Below are 17352 nucleotides of genomic sequence, written 5' to 3'. Positions count from 1 at the left end.
TGAGACATGTCTTGAACATTTGAGTTGTGTGTGCAGAACTATACCACAGTGGTAGTAAAATGAGGGCATTCTTTCGTATTTGAAAGGTATCCAGGAACAAGTGTCCCCTACGTTGATTACACATCCCCTTGTCAACGGTTTTGAGAGATCAAACATCACCTTTACACGTACGACTCCCCCCCCCCCCCCCAAGCTCTTCCTTTTTCATCAACATCCACCATGATGACCTTCCTTGCACTGATCCCGAGTTTCTCACTCATTCTTTTGTTCATAGCAGCAAATGGGAGGTCATGGAGTTGGATCCAGAACGGTTCCAGAGAAAACTCGATGTCTTTTAAGGCAAGCCTGCCTGTGCATTCCTGAATACAAATCAAGTTTCTGTCGAAAGACCAAGGTCAGCTAGACAACACCCTGGTTCTCACGATGATGCTATGAAACTCAAGCAGGAACTTGTTTCTTCCTAAATCTTTGAAAGATATCCTACCTTCAGCATTCCAGACACTGGTCATTGTTGCTTTGAAAGCCCCTTTATTCACTTCTCTGTCTGAAATTACCAGTGCAACCAAACATGAGTTGTTGATGTCCTGTGCAAGCGTAAACTCCTCCTCCAGTAGGAAGAATTCTTGTTGTTCCTCCTCTATGAGCCTGAGGCCCTTGCATAGATGAGAAATCGCCTCCTCCATGTAAACACAAAACTACTAAGAAAATACCAAACTCTATGTATCAAGGAGATCCAAGAGACAGAACTCTATGTTCCTAGGAAGCATAGAGAGAAAACCCCATCTGCTCAAGAGAGAGGACCAAAAACCATCAGCATTTCTTGATTAGGAGACAAACCGAAAAACCCGACTATAATTATACTTATACTAATATAGTTATACTAAATCACTATAAGTTTATAACTAATACTAATATATAACTATACTAATAGTCTAATATTAATACTATTATATAGTCCAATAATTTATATAGCTATACTAATATATAAGTTTATAACTAATACTGATAGTCTAATATAGACTATAGTTATACTTATAATTAATATAGTTATACTAAATCACTAAAAGTTTATAACTAATACTAATATATAGTTTATAACTAATACTAATATATAACTATACTAGTCTAATATTAATACTATTATATAGTCTAATATATTATATAGCTACACTAATATATAAGTCTATAACTATTTAACTAATACTAATATATAGTTTATTAACTAATACTAATATATAACTACATTAATAGTCTAATATTAACACTATTATATAGTCTAATATATTATATAGCTATACTAATATATAAGTCTACAACTATTTAACTAATACTAATAGTTTAATATAGACTATAGTTATACTAAACCACTATCACTAATACTAATATATAACTATACTAATAGTCTAATATATTAGACTATAGTATATTAAATGTATTACAAATATATATATATATATCAATGATTCAATATATATTATATAGTCTATATATATATATACATATATATTACAAATATAATATAGACTATAGTTATACTTATAATTAATATAGGTATACTAAATCACTAAAAGTTTATAACTAATACTAATATACAGTTTATAACTAATACTAATATATAACTATACTAATAGTCTAATATTAATACTATTATATAGTCTAATATATTATATAGCTATAATAATATATAAGTATATAACTATTTAACTAATACTAATATATAAGTATACTAATAGTCTAATAATAATAGTTAATACTATTTTATAGTCTAATATATTAGACTATAGTATATTAAATCAATTTTCCAAAAAAAAAAAAAACACATTGAAAATATTAACTCAATAGGAAACGGCGTCGTTTCCCCTATAACTAAACCCTAATTCCTAAAGTCTTATTCTCCCTACCATCTCGTTCTGCATCATTCTCTATCTCGTCCGCTCATGGCTCACTCTGTCGTCTGTGTCTCTACCTCGCGACCTCACACCTTCTCACTCTCTCGTCTCTCGTCTCTCAACTCTCAACTCTCTCGTCTCTCAACCCTCTCGTCTCTCAACTCTCTCGTCTCTCACTCTCTCTTCTCTCAACTCTCTCGTCCCTCACTCTCTCTTCTCTCAAGTCTCAACTCTCTCGACCTCACTCTGTCTCTCTGCCGAGTCTGCCCAGTGCCCCCTTAAAGGTAATTGTTTTTTTTTTTTTTTTTAAATTACATACTAGGCTTTTTGTGATTGGGTTTTGTGATATTAGGGTTTTTGTGATTGGTTTTGTGATATTAGGAATTTTGTGATTGGGTTTTGAGATATTAGGGTCTTTGAATCCGAAATTTAGGTTTTTTGTGATTGTGTTTATTATTCTGTTTGTGATATTAGGGATTTGGGATTGGGATTGTGAAATTACTTTGAAATTATGATAGACGATATTTTTGGTATTAGGGCTTTTTTTAATCCAAAATTTACTTTGATTGAGTTTTGTGATTGGGTTTGTGAAATTACATTGATAGGGTTTTGTAATTTTTCTACTTAAATAACATCTATCATGTTTAATGTTTATCAATTGGGGTTGAGGATTTGAATAAACTGTGAACGCTCAGCAATTAAACCAGTTTTTTTTCTTATAAACAGATTTTTTATGATAAACTATCTAAATTTCATTTTAAAAAAATCGGAAAACTAGACGGGACTAGACCTGAAACCGGTAAAACTGGAAGTATCCATTCAGGAAGGTAAACGGTGCGCAATCGGTTTTGGAAAATGAAAAACCGGTACATACCGGTTCGGTCCTAAATTTTGTCCAAAACCAAACCGAACCGTACCAGTTACCCCTACCTCTAGTTGATCTGCCCCCTCATTCCTGTGTTATTTTTCATGTAAAAAACCACTGCTTCAAGTTTATACCTTCTATCAAACACAATGGCAATATAGAATAGGATCCTCATATTTATATCTCACTAATGCTTCTCATATTTAAGCCTCTTATTCATTACAATAAGTGTAACAACCCACCAGAAATTTAGTGGATGAGTTTCTTTAGACCTTAGAAACGTCATGAAATCCTGAAAATGTTTCACGAATCGAGCGACTGCTTAGGTTTTTGTCTATCAGTATAGTCGGTTTCCTACTTGCTATGGTCACAAAAGTGGCCGTTTAATTATTTGAGGTATTTAGGAGTATAAGTTTGCAAAACAAATTGCACCATTAGTCTCAGATGATATTTAGGATTTTACGATGCAATAATACGTTTCCCACTTTCTAGATGAAAAGTGGTCAAAAATATCTTTTCATTTATTCGGCGCACTTAGGAATCTAAGTTTGCAAAATGAATTGCACCACTAGACGCGTATGATTATTTAAGATTTTGTGGTGTAATAATAATTTTGTAAAATTTTGGGTGAATAGTTACCCCCAAGATAGCACCATGTGGCACCCAATTTAGACGATTGTCAAATTGCTGTATGGATTGTCCAAAATAGCCTTTGGGAGTTTTTAGTAGACACTTGACAAGATCCTAACTACACTTGGTAAATAGTGTAGGGCACTTGGCACGAGGAACCATGAGGTACAAATCTGAAGGAATATAAGGAAAATTATGCCACCTAAGCCAAACTATTCCATCCAACCAAACACTTTGTGGCCAGTCAAAAGAGGGTTTTGACCCTAGTGAAAATCTAAACCATTGAGATCCAATTGAAACCTCAAATCCATGGAGGAAATCGAAATCCTAAACGGTTTCCAAAATCATATACCACTCGGATTTTTGCTTAAGTGATTAATTACTTGATTAAATCATTTTTACATGCTATTAACCACTCAAGTCCTTGGTAACCACTCAAATTCATGCTATTAACCACTCAAACAATGCTACTACACCCTAATTTATTCTTTTATACCTTGGTAATTTCAATGGGCCGAGAAAATTCGGAATTGGGCTTGATCAAAATTGAAAACCTAAACCAAACCCCCTTTAATCTCTAAAATGAGGCCCATTTACGCCCACTATAAACCACCACCAATCCAAGACTTCTTGAGGAAGTTTTCCCACCACCAAAGGTAGTCCTATGGTTGATATACCAACCCAAATAGTGCATGGATGGGAGGCCAAACAGCCACCCAAAATAGCCCCACCCCTCTAAGTAGCAACACCCAATACCATGGGCTGAGTAGCCCATGCTTTTGCCCACTATTTTGGCTATCAAAACCACCCATCAAAAGGTTATTCAGCCATCCCCCATTAGCCCTCTCTTCTATAAAGGGAACCCATTGCATTTCTCTCACCCTTTTGATGGTTGTCATTCACTTATTTGGAGAGACCTTAGGTGAGAGTTTCAAACAATTTTCCTAGCAGTTCTTGCATTGCATTTTTCAACCCTTTATAAGTCAATACAAGAAGCTCTTGCATTGCAATGCATTTTTTAACCCTTAGAGTCTAGTTTCCATTGATATATTTTGTGTAATTTTTTGTGGAGTATTGGTTGTTGAAATTCGGGTCTGGACATGCAAAGGTCATCATGGGCGGCAATTTGGATGATGGTGTGGAGTCTTGATGTTTTGATGATGTTTTTGTTGTTAGAGTTTGGGTTAGATATTGATATGATGAAATTCTAACACATTTTAATATATTTTATGAGTTGATCAAAAGCATGTTAGCATTTTTATTAAAGAGATATACACGTTTTCTTTGAGGTTAAAACTAGAATACACAAAACAGTTTCTAATTTGATGTTTTGATGTTTGTTGGTTCTAGAAACCTAGTACAATGGCCATTAGATTCATATATCTTGTTAATACTTTCATTTTATGTGTTAAGAGTTTGTTTGTTAAGAGAGTTGGTTTAAATCTTGATGGAATAAAGTATGCATGCAAAGGTCCAGTTAGGACACGAACATGAGGCTCATGGGTGTGCCTTGGGTTTTTATTAACTTTTGCCATGTGATTCTGAATTAAATGCTTAGATCAAGTTTATAACTTGAATATGAGGTATATGGTTTTATTTCTTGAAGGTTGATCTCATGAGAATTTCAAATTTAGTGATTTTGATCTAAAGTCAAACATGTAGTACTTGGTTTGGACTTAATGTGCATGTCGATTTTCTTGTTGATACGTTTTGTATTTTGGTTGTTTTTCAATCATGATTATCAGTTAGGTTGATTTATGAACATTTTAAGAGTGTGTTTATGGATTTTTAGGGTCCTTGGAGTTTATTTGAAAAGTATTAGATCAAGAAAATCAAGGATTTGCTCTATTTGACCTAGGGGTGGGCAGCGGAGCCCCTTACCCCACTACCCCACCCCCGCATAGGTAGGCAAGCTATCGCACTCCGCCCATGCAAGGGTGAGGCCTCCCACCCCGCATGGAGAAGGCCTAGCGAGGACAGGAGGCAGGATGACCCCAGCGGGGCAAATAAATATATTGTATATAGATATATATAATTTCTTAAAGACTTGAAATTGTATTCAAGTCATTGGATTGTCTTGGCCTCCTAGGCCACCTTTATATAGGAGGCCAAGGCAATACAATAGTCATCCTTAAGTAATGTGAGACTTAGTAGGTTGGCCTAGGAGGGCAAGGCAATCCAAAATTTAACTCTAATGAGTTTAAATTCTTTTTGTAATTATAAATTTAAATTATATTATAATTTGGGTCTAAAAAAATATTTTTAAACCAAAAGAAATGTTTTTAGACCCAATGTATGCCTAGGCAGGGGCAGGGCGGATGGGGTTTTTTCCCCCACCCCCCGCATGGTGCGGGGCTGGGTGTGGGGAAGGGTACCCCGCCCCACACCATGAGGGTAACAACCCTAATTTGACCAAAACTTGGTGTTTTGGCATTTTTGGTAGTATGATGAATTGATGATTTTTATGGAATGTATATTTTGATGTCTTGTCATGATTTTAGAACATAGGATATGATGTTTAAGTGTTGCATAAATCAGTTTAAGCATGAAAGTTGAAGTTTGGATGAATTACAACAAAAATCAAGATTTTAGCTTTATTGTGTTTTGGCCAAACCATGCAATTTAGCCATAAGTAAGTAAATTATCATATTTCTAAGTATTTAGTAAGAGTTTCTAACTCTTAGAAATATCTCATTTTAATTCACGTCTTATAGCATTTGTTACGGTATAATCAATGTAAGTGAGCTTCTAACTTACTTTCCAGTATATTTTTGTATATACAGTGGTAAGTCATAAATATCATATTCTTGTCACTTATGATTATTTTAAATGTTTTATTATGTCATGCCATGTTAATTATTACAAGTACATTCTTAACTGTCACATGTCATGTTATGACATGCGATCTGTTACACGTTCATTGTTACATGTCATGTCATCTTGTATAGAGTATGTCACGATAACTATTTTTAAGTCGATGATTTTTTTTTTTTAATCACAACCCCAAGTGCTAGGATAGGTATTATATCAATGAAACTCCATTGTCTACGCTGAAGTGTTTGAACTGATGTGGAATTCCTGGGTTAACAAAATACTGTCATCAAGCTTCGAATGAGACCTAAGCAACTGGTTGCCAAAGCAAAGTTAGCCACCGAACACTGGTGGTGCCAACAACATGTTTATTAGTTATGATTCAATTATCATGACGTATTCACAGCTAGCGCAGATGCCTGTGATATGATGTGGTACCGACAGAAGCACATGACTCTAAGAGGATTGGTGTAGCATCCACATATTCATGTTTAATTAACCATGTATATGTTGAACAAGATTCCAAGTTCATGTTCAATTCATGTCAAGTTTCAGTCCATGTTAGGTCATGTCATGCTATTTGTCAAGTCATGTCATACATATTCATGTTCATGTCACGACACATTCATGCATTTTACTGTCATACATACATATGTATACTACTAGTAAGTTAGTAGTTGACTTCCTGATATTTGTAATCAAATCTTACTTGGTTGTCACAATTACCATTCTCCCAAAATGGTGGACTATGTGTTAGAGTCTTGAGAGCCAAGTGAGGAAAAGCTGGATGGAGTTGATTAGGCCCCAACGCAATGAAAATGAGATTATTGCTTCAATTCTCTAGTTTGTAGATTGGATTTTGTCTATCTTAGCCAAGTTATGCAAACGACTCAGCGAGTTAGCGCAATAATTACGTTATTCAGTACTATACTCATGGAGCATCGTCTCCTGTACTTATTTATGTTACCATCATGATGAACAAGTTTTGTAACATTACAATTATCAGTCTGTTATGAAGTTATGAAGCATGTTATGTTTTGGGGTGTAGTTTCTGGTACAATGTTATTTATTCAAGAAAAAAAATTATCCACTGCGTATATTGCATATTGTTAGATGCATGCTAAGTGCATTGCATCTTCAACTGTCATGAAGGAGGCAAGTAATCTTGTGTTGCATGTCCTGAAGTTTTAAAGTTCATCCAATCCCAAGCGAAATCTAGAGGCGTCACAATAAGACTCAAAGTATGATCAACCTGCTTACTCATCTCATCCAACAGATATTTCATGAGGCAAAGTTGGAATAATTCATTTGATATCATACACAAAGAACCGGAGATGTCTTATGTGATATCGAAAAAACTTCAAGAATGAGACAAATATGTAAACATTTTCCAAATCATCAAATATGAGTGACCGTGATGTCCCACTCACATCTTGTCATTAAAATGATGCACATATTGTTTTCCTTGTCTCCCATTAAATAAAAGGTATTTCCAAAAAGAAAAATGATAGCTGTACTCAGAGAAAAACTTACAAAGAACATAATCCACGTGTCAACTATTGATGTGCTGAAAGTTATAAAATTTGAATTATTTGAATTTCAAAAGGAAATTGACAAAATGAGTCTTTGTAAGATTTTTGGTAAATAAATTGTAAGTACATGTAGCATTATTCTTTTAAGAATTTGGCCCTTTCCAACATTAGGTATGTACACTTCCATCATGTCTAAAATTCAAGGCACAAGATATTTTTTAAACTCAGCTTTTTCCTTATAGACAAGTCTTAAATTCATCAAGAATTTCCAATAAAAACCTCAAATATCTCACTACATTCCTCCGCATGGATAACGTTTGAACCATTGATTACATTTAGCATAATATTGCATATGTAAGAACTTGACGAGCTTGTCGTCTATTTTTCATCTTCTTTCGCAACTATTCAATTGCAATGTCGTTAGAGGATTGAGTTATTAGCCGTAATTGTCAAAACCTTCTATTCTTCTTGCACCATCACAATTTCTTGATATATTTCTTTATGGGGTTTTTTGGCTATCAGCAAGTACCCAAGTTGTGGGTATTCTCATTTTTGTTTTGAGCATTAGAGTGGAATATATGATCTAATAATTCAAACACTGTAACGGGATTTTCCCTTCAAGGCCCAAGAGGCCCAATTAAGCCAGGCCCAAAGCAAAATGCCATTAACTCGACCCATTAAGAGGCTCCTTTGTACATGACCTGTAGGATAGATGGTGCTGCAGAGGATGAGACTCGTCTATCTGAGGACCCCTTGGATAGTGTCCAGACCTCGAGTGTCCGCTCGCACAACAGGCATGATATACGGGGAATCGTTGATCTACTAGCAGAGGAGACATGAATGGACCAGAGGGAAAGCAGACCAGCAGGAGAAGGTGGAGAACCACGCCGCATTAATGGTTATGCCACCCGAACAACACGCCACATTAATGACACTGTCACAGAGCCATGCTGCATTTAAAGACCATGACAAAAGGAACAGTAACGGGGAACACAGACTTTAGGAAAGTAGGCACGATCTACTTCTCACACCAGTAGTATAAATAGCAGATCTCAAGTACAAGAATACTCTCTCTAATCCTTAGACTCTCTCTAATCCTTAGACTCTCTTATTTATTTGATACACTCCAAGATTATTACTAACATTGGCATCGGGGGTTACCTGGCCCTGAGGCCACCCTCTTAAGCTGCAGTCTTTTCTACCTTGTGCAGTACCCATTTTCGAAGACTTGAATTGTTGGACCTTGGCCCAAAAGTGTGCAAAACACAACGTTAACAGTGACCCCATCTGTGGGATCGTAGTAGATCTTGCGTGTCCTTCTCATGCCTGCGACAACCCATTCCGAACAACTCAGGAGAAATATGGGAGACGCCATGAAAGCAAGGTTGAAAACCATGGAGGAGTGGGTGACGAAACTAACTAGCAAAGTGGAGACACTCCGCAAAGAGAATGCAGAACTCAAAAGACCCCAAAGTGAGCAAGGTGGTGGAGCGGGATCCAGCGACACTGAGCACATGGGATCCCAAAACACGCGAGCGGGACCTAACAAGAAAGAGGAGTAGAAACACATGCAGGACGAACTCTGCACCTTAAAGGGAAGTACGAGGATATAGCACAAAAAGTGGGTATGTCGACAACGGTGTACCAGTTGCTCACGAGCACAGGTCTACCCTATACTGAAGAAGTGATGGCGGTTCCTTTGCCACAAAAGTTTACAGTCCCCACTATGGAGATGTATGACTGAGGAAGGGACCCCCATGAGCACCTGGAAACTTTCAGGGCTCATATGACGCTGCATGGCTTCCCCAGCAAAATAGCTTGCAGGGCATTTCAGCTGACCCTAAAAGGGTTAGCACGTGTATGGTTTGGGTCACTAGCACCTAAATCGGTGGACAACTTCAGTGAGCTAGCCAGGCTGTTCCTAACCCAGTTCATGTCCAGTCGAAAGAGGTGGCGTTCGGCTGTGTACCTCCTCACTATCAAACAAATAGAGGACGAAAGCCTAAAGTCCTACTTAGCCCTGGAGGGGTCTGGCCACACTCCCAGTTTATGGTTTAGGTCACTAGCATGACCAAGACGAGAAGATAACCTTGGCGGCACTCCTGGGAGGGGTCTGGCCACACTCCCAGTTTATGGCAGAGCTAGCCAGATGGACTCTCATGACATTGCGTGAATTCATGGACCAGGCCGACAACTTCATCAATGAGGAAGACACTCTTTGGCCATTGACAGAACCACGAAGAAAGGAAGTGGAGCGCGCATAGAGGAAGGAGTCGTCCCCAACCAAGGCTAAGCTCTATGAGAAAGAGGAGAAGGGCTCCCAAGAGAAGCGGCAAGAGGAAGTCCCGACAAAGGGACCTGGACAGCTGTACAATCAGCCCACATTCACCATTCAAAAGGAAGATGACCAAGGAACAATGTATCGCTACTGCACGTACCATCGGTCCACCTAACATAACACCAAAAACTACTTCTCTGCAGGAGGAATGAAGGAATATGTAGAACACCAGAGGTGCCACCGCTCCCCGGCCAAAAGACAAGAGCAAGAAAGAAGGGGAAGATTGAGGGAAAAAAGTCAGGACCAAGGTGACCAGAAGTCAGGACCGAGGTGACCGGCACAGACGAGCAAACAGCCCTCAACAACTGGTGATAAAAGAGCCACCGCCAGGTCGCCCCCATTCACCACCAAGGCAGTAGCCCCCTTAGGGAAATTTGAACCATAGCCAGAGGGTTCACAGGCGAGGACATCACCTCGTCTAGTAGGAAAGCACATGCAAGAAGGGCATACTTGGCTAAGTATCATCTTGCCAAACAACGAAGGGGTGACCCTACTCCGATAATCTCGTTATTGAAGGCTGATGAAAAAGGGGTTCTGTACCCTCACAAGGATGCCCTAGTGATCATAATACTTGTTAAAGTCCGAGGAGAGTAGCTATCGACGAGGGAATGCTAAGTCCAAAAGCTGAAGTAGAAAGATGAAGGGCTGGCCTTGGACAGCAACAACGAAACAAGATAGGCCGAGCTCCATCGAAAAAACGACCGAAGGCCTCCATCCACACCTCGCTTGCCAATTTTAAGGGGGGAGGAATGATGCACGGCTTCGGAGAGAAGGATGGATGATGACCTCCCCAGACCGGGAATTTGTGTCCCTGAATTTTGTAACACCTCTTCATCTAGTTTGTACATTCCTTCTCATTTAATAAGATATGACTTTTTCAAGACAGTGCAAAACATCTGCTCCATGCTTTCATTTTACCAAGTAAAGTGCCAAAAAAAAAAAAACACAGTCGACAAAACCTATGGCAACAAGACCATTAACAGATTACCTCGCCATGAGGCACCATAGGGAAAGACAGCCTAAAAATTGTCTTATCCCTCCCACGGCGGAGTGCGGGTCAGCCTTTGGTGGTCCAAAGATAAAAATTTAGCTTCCTTGCGAACGTCAACAGGCGGTGCGGGTCTAATCACAAACTACCCGAAATTACCTCCATACGGGATACTATAGGGAAAGGTCGGTCCAAGGGTGGCTTATGCCTCCCATAGAGGAAAGTGGGATCGGCCTTACGACCCTCCCTAATAAATTACCTCGACCTCCGCCACAACAAAAAGTGGGATCAGCACCAGCCTGACCCAACACTTACATTTCCTGTGATATCAACGAGCAGGAGCGGGTCCAGTGACAGACTGTCCAAACAACTTACCTCCCTGCGAGACTCAACAGGGAAAGGCCAGCTTAAGGCGACCTTATCCCTCCCGCAGAGGAGAGCAGGTCCTGCCTTTAAGGCAACTTGAAGAACTTACCCCAGCTCCTATCACGACAAAGAGCGGTCAGCTAAATTGTTATTAGAACTTACCTCCCTGCAGGATACCACAGGGAAAAGTTGGCCTTAAGGTTACCTTGTCTCTCTCGTGACAGAGTGTGGGTTAGTCCTCAGCTACCCGAAATCAGAAAATATACATTCCTCATAAGTGTCAACATACGGGAGTGAGTATAGTGACAATCTACTCGAATAACTTACCTCCCCAAGGAAAGGTAGGCCTAAAAGGTTACCTTGTCCCCCCCGCAGAAGAGAGTGAGTTTGCTCCTTTCAGCAACTCAAAAGCTTACCCCGACTTCCACTATAAGCAAAAAGTGGGTCTAGCACCAGCCGGGCCCAGAATGTTACCTTTCCTTGTGATGTCAATGAGCGGGAGCGGGTTCAGTAACAAACTGCCCGAACAACTTACCTCCGTATGAAACTCAACAGGAAAAGGCCGGCCTAAAGGCGGCCTTATCCCTCCCGCAGAGGAAAGAGGGTCCTGCCCTCGAGGCATCCCAAAGAACTTACCCTGACTCCTATCACGACGAGAGAGCGGACTGCCCCAATAGTAGCATGAAGAAGTTACCTCCTTAGGGAACCAAAAGGGGCTGGCCAATTTGAGGTAGCCTGACCTCTCCCCAATGGAGTGTGGGTTTTCGTCTTACGACTGCTTGAAGTAAGAAGAATCTACAAAAGGGAAGCAAAATACAGCAAAAAGGTCGCACAAGCATCAGCAAGCAAGAAACAGATCTAGGTTATAAACTCTCCAAATACCGAGGCAAAATATACAAGCAAGAACAACAACGGTACACAACGGAAGTTGGTAAGCGCAAAAAAATGCAAAAACACAATGCAAAAAACCAAACAAAAAACCAAAAAAGAAATACAGCAAGAAAAATGTGGAAACCGTACAGTTGATACACAAAATCATTTTATTAATTATGCATGACTATAAGGACCAAATTATATCATAAAGTCACAAAGTTACAAGGAACAAGTTACATCATAAAGTCGTAAAGCTACAAGAAACAAATTACATCATAAAGCCACAGGACTACAAAGAGCAAGTTACAATGTGAAGCTTATATTTTCAACAAAACAAGCTCCAGTGCCAAACCCTAGACCAAGACTGTAAGATGGCCAGGGGTAATCTAAAAGATCCAGAAGACCTCACTATTCTTGGACCCAAGGAAACCAAAAGGCTATGATTTTGGTTCACATTTTTGGATGAAAGAAATGAGTTTGGGGACTGCAACTGTGTGTGTTTTATATAGCAACGGTCACCATTGCACCACAGCAATGAAGGCCAGTCACCACAGCAACCAAGGTATTCACCACTGCAATCAAGCAGGCAGCGAATGCGAAGAATGGCTTCAAAGTCGAGCCTCTTAAGCAAAAGGGCAAGAACTAGAACAAGGGGTCCAGGACCCCCAACAACGAAGGATTGGCGGTTCAACCCTCTGTCGCATAAGACGCCACGACTAGCAATGGAATGAGTGCCACCTAAGGACCCGTCACTCACTAGGACGTAAGGACTTTGTTGAAGCCATGAAGGGTAGAAGAAAATGCAAAGAGACTTTGAAAGAAAAGCAAAGGAAAACAAAGGAACTAGGAACTCAAGCAGTAAAGCAAGAGTCACAACTTGAACAGTCAACGAAGGAACTGGGAACTTTACAAGGCGTAAGGTCAGAGAAAATAAGAAGAATTCTTCCTGGACTTGTCCGAAAAGAATTAGTAGGGTAATTATTAAGGGATTTATTCCCACAACTTGAAGCCCCGTTGGGCCTCTAGCCATTACTCGGCTCAAGGCACTGAACTACAATGAGGCAGGTCATCCTGGCAATCTGTGGCCTCTTTCAGAACCCCAAAAAATGAAGGAAGCTAGTATCAAAGACACGAACAGAAGGCTAAGTAGCTAGCGAGGTCAGGAAGGTCAAACTGGAAACTAGCGGGGTGGGTCGAGAAAATTCAAAGGCACAACCAGAAATGGCCGCCCAAATAACAATTAAAACAATGGCCGAATTCTGAGAACAATTATCCATAAAGGATAAGCAAGCCCAGTATGACCAGCTAGTGGGGTAGGTGGAAGCCCTACGAACCCCTTCACCATGGTCCCCCAGGCCGGCCACCCCACAAAAGAAAAGGAAAAAGAGGCAAAGGCGAGACATGACAAGCAAGATATGTGCATTAGTCAGTATGTGTGTTTGTGTAAATATATATATATATATATATATATATATATACAAGCAGCTGAGTGGCAAAATGTGGATACATGTGTTAAAAAACAATATAACGAAACAAATAAAATATTTTAAGTCTCAGTGCTAGGAGCATTGGTCTCAGCAACAACAGGAGTAAGGTCAGCCGGCTCCACTAATGCCGATGCAGGTGCAACTAGACGAGGTAAAGCATTCGGTATCTCTCTCCTTCCCCGATCGTGGTTGGTTTGAAAGGATGCCACAATGGTGGGAATAGTGTCAAAAACAAGCTGTTAAAGGTACTTGGCGAAAGATCTCAAGCGCAGCTCGGACTCTCCAGATGGAATGACCACATTGATTTACGGCCTTCAACGACCTCGTGTCCCCTCGCCTCATCGCGAAGCTTCAGGAACCACCTTAGCTACCCTTGTAAGGATAGGGCAGCGTCCTGAAGATTTTGGTTCAATAGCTCCAACCGGTCCTTCTCCTCTCGTGTTCGAGATAAATCGTCCTAAAGACTTTGGTTAAGCCACCCAATTGGGTTTTCTCCTCTCCCCACTTTTGCTTGTTTTTCCTCTAACCTCGATAGGTCGAGTCTTGTCCTCTCGAGTTCACACTTCAACTATTTCCTCTCCTCCAAGCTCTCCTAAACGGCTGCCTCCTAATCACCCATGATAAAAGTCGCGAGTTGAGAAGTACCCATGAGGTTTGATTATTTCCTCCAGCCTTTTATTCTTTTCCTTTTTCCTCTCGGCTTCCTCAATAATCTGACTAATGGCTTCCTCTCGGCTCCCCTCCATGGCCAGCCGGGATAAAGAAGGAAGGGCCTCCGTAAGGCATGCAAACTCAGGCAATCCCGCAGATACTTCAACAGGAGCAAGTGTGTCTCCGCTCAAACCCTACAGACGGGGGCTGATCGTAGCATCCGGAAGAGAGTCATCCCCCTCTGGATACTCAACCAGGGTAAGTGGTTCCTCATTCAGACCCTCATCAGCTGCATCACCTTACGGAGCCGCCACCTTCAAGGAACTCCACCTGAACAAGTGTGTCAACGACTGGACTCCTTGGACCATTGCCAGCTGGAATGTGCAGAAAAGGGCTCCCCCTATTAGGGAATGCGGCTCAGACAAAAGAATCCACAGCAGGACTCTTCGAACCCTTGAGGACTACAATGTTTGGAGGAGATTTACCTCCTACCTCCGCACGGTTGCTGGAAGAAGCTTCCACCCCCTCATTAGCAGCCTCAAGAGAATGACTCTCGAAGGCCGAACAAGACGAAGTAGGAGGAGAGATCCGTGAAGAATAGTGTTGTCCCTCATTAGGAGTGGTAGACAAAAAAATACTCCAAAGGAGGGCATCCATCTCAACCTCGCCCCAAGACGCCTCAACCGTCACTAGTGGAAAAGGCGAAGTGGGAAAACTACTCTCCAGCTCTCCTGTCGTAACCTGCATTGGGACCGCCACTGTAATGGGATGGCTGGTCTCCAAAGTAGTCGATCCCTGCATTAAGGGGTCATGTACCCAGGGAAGAGGCCTATCCTCAGCCCAAACACTCTCCCGATGAGCATTCTTCCCCTTATCCAGCAAAGGAAGGTCCAAGGAATGCTTCTGAAGAAGAGCAACTTGGGGCTCGATAACAACTGGCCTATCATTAGAAAGGAGGACCTCAGAAAAAAATGATGTCAAGGTGATTCTGCACCCGTTCTTGCATGATCGCAAGGCGCTTTGCTTCATAAAGAGTGGCTTTCGGACCCACAGTCGTGTCTTCTAAAATTGTCCCCAGTCTGTCCATATGGAGAACTCCCGACGGTTCACCTAGCCCACCGGAAACTACCATCCACGGCCAGATACGAAGAAGAATCCTATGAGCAAGAAGAAACTCGCGGCTAGTAAGGTCTACATCGTCTGGGAAGGATTCCAATAAAGCCCACCACCAGATAATGTTGCAGCACATCAATAATCTCTAGGCATTCACATGTAGCTGGGAAGAGGCCAAGCCGAAGTGGTTCAGGAGGTCACGAAGAGGGTGAGGGAACTGCAATCTCAAGCTGCATGAAAACATGGAAGGATACAGGGTCACCTTGGTGGAATGGCCCTCTGCATCAACAGCGTGTTCATCAAGGCCAGGAACTTCAAAGGAAATGGACTCTAGTACTTGGTAGGTGAGGGCTAAGGAGGCCAATCAAGGGAACTAGAATATCGAGACAATCACAACATAGTGGGCAGAAACCAGGTCCCACTCCCACGCATTATAAAAAGAAAGTGACGATTAGACTCTCATGCATTGTGGCAACAAGGATACTCGTTGTTTCAGATTCGGGGAATGTGGTTTACGAAGCGACGCAAATAGCTGCTTGACACCCATTGATTAATGAGGTTGAAAAGATGTTATGAAAATGTGAGCCCAACTTGGAAGATAGGAACGCCGTCAGAAATGTCAATCCTCAAAAGCCTCCTGGACCTCAAAAAAACCTAAGTAAGGTTCCCGGCCTTGGTAAGAAGGCTGGATCAAATCATGATAAATTCCCACCGTACTTGTCTGATGAGAATTAGTGGGGTAACTATAAGAGGATTTTTCCCTCAAGGCCCAAGGGCCCAATTAAGCTCAACCCGGAGTAGAAAGCTCAGCCCGGCTCATCTGTACATGACCTGTAGGAGGGATGGTGCTGCAGAGGATGAGACTCATTGATCTAAGGACCCCTCGGATAGTGTCCAATCCTCAAGTGTTCATATGCACAACAGACATGATATATAGGGAACCATTGATCTACTGATAGAGAAGGTATAAACGGACCAGAGGGAAGGCAGACTGGGAGGAGAAGGCTAGAGAACCACGCCGCATTAATGGTTCCACCACCTAGAAAACACACCATATTAATGACGTCGTCGCAGAATTGCACCGCATGTAAAGACTCTAACAAAAAGAACAGTAACGAGGAACACTGACTTCGAGAAAGCAGGCACGATCTACTCCTCAAACTGGTAGTATAAATAGTATATCCCAGGTACAAGAATACTCTCTCTGATCCTTAGAATCTCTTATTTATTTTCTACACTCCAATAATATTAGTAACTTTGACATCGGAGGTTACCCGGCCCCGGGACCTCCCTCTCAAACCGCAATCTTTTCTACCTTTTTGCAGGGCCCCTTTTCGAAGACCTGAGTTGTTGGAGTTTGGTGCAAATGTGTGCGAAACACAACATTAACAAACATAATGTGTTGGCATATTCTAATGTCAAAGTTTAGTCCAATTGGGTTGTAAATCTATGGGCAGTGTCTAAATTAAAATTAGGGCAAAAATCACAAAAGTATCAAGTTGGTTTTAATTAGTGGATAGTTCTAGTCAAAGTAAAATAGTCATAGCACTAGAATTCAACATCGGGTTAAGGCAAACTTGATGGTGTTGGAAAACTAATTCAAATTTCTTAAACTTCATGTTTCACAAAGATCTTCAAACTCCAAGATTTACTAGGTCATAATTTGAATTCAAGTGACACTCTTGATCGAGTGAATGAGACCATGAGAAGACTGCCACCACAATGCTCTCCCACCTAGTACTCTGGGTAGATGTAAGGCCCAGTGTATGTGAGGCCTAGACCATGAGCAAGGCCTAGCCTTTTCTTGGA

The sequence above is a fragment of the Juglans microcarpa x Juglans regia genome, chromosome 1D (assembly GCF_004785595.1).
Source record: "Juglans microcarpa x Juglans regia isolate MS1-56 chromosome 1D, Jm3101_v1.0, whole genome shotgun sequence".
Lineage (NCBI taxonomy): Eukaryota > Viridiplantae > Streptophyta > Magnoliopsida > Fagales > Juglandaceae > Juglans > Juglans microcarpa x Juglans regia.
This window is presented reverse-complemented; position numbering follows the sequence as displayed.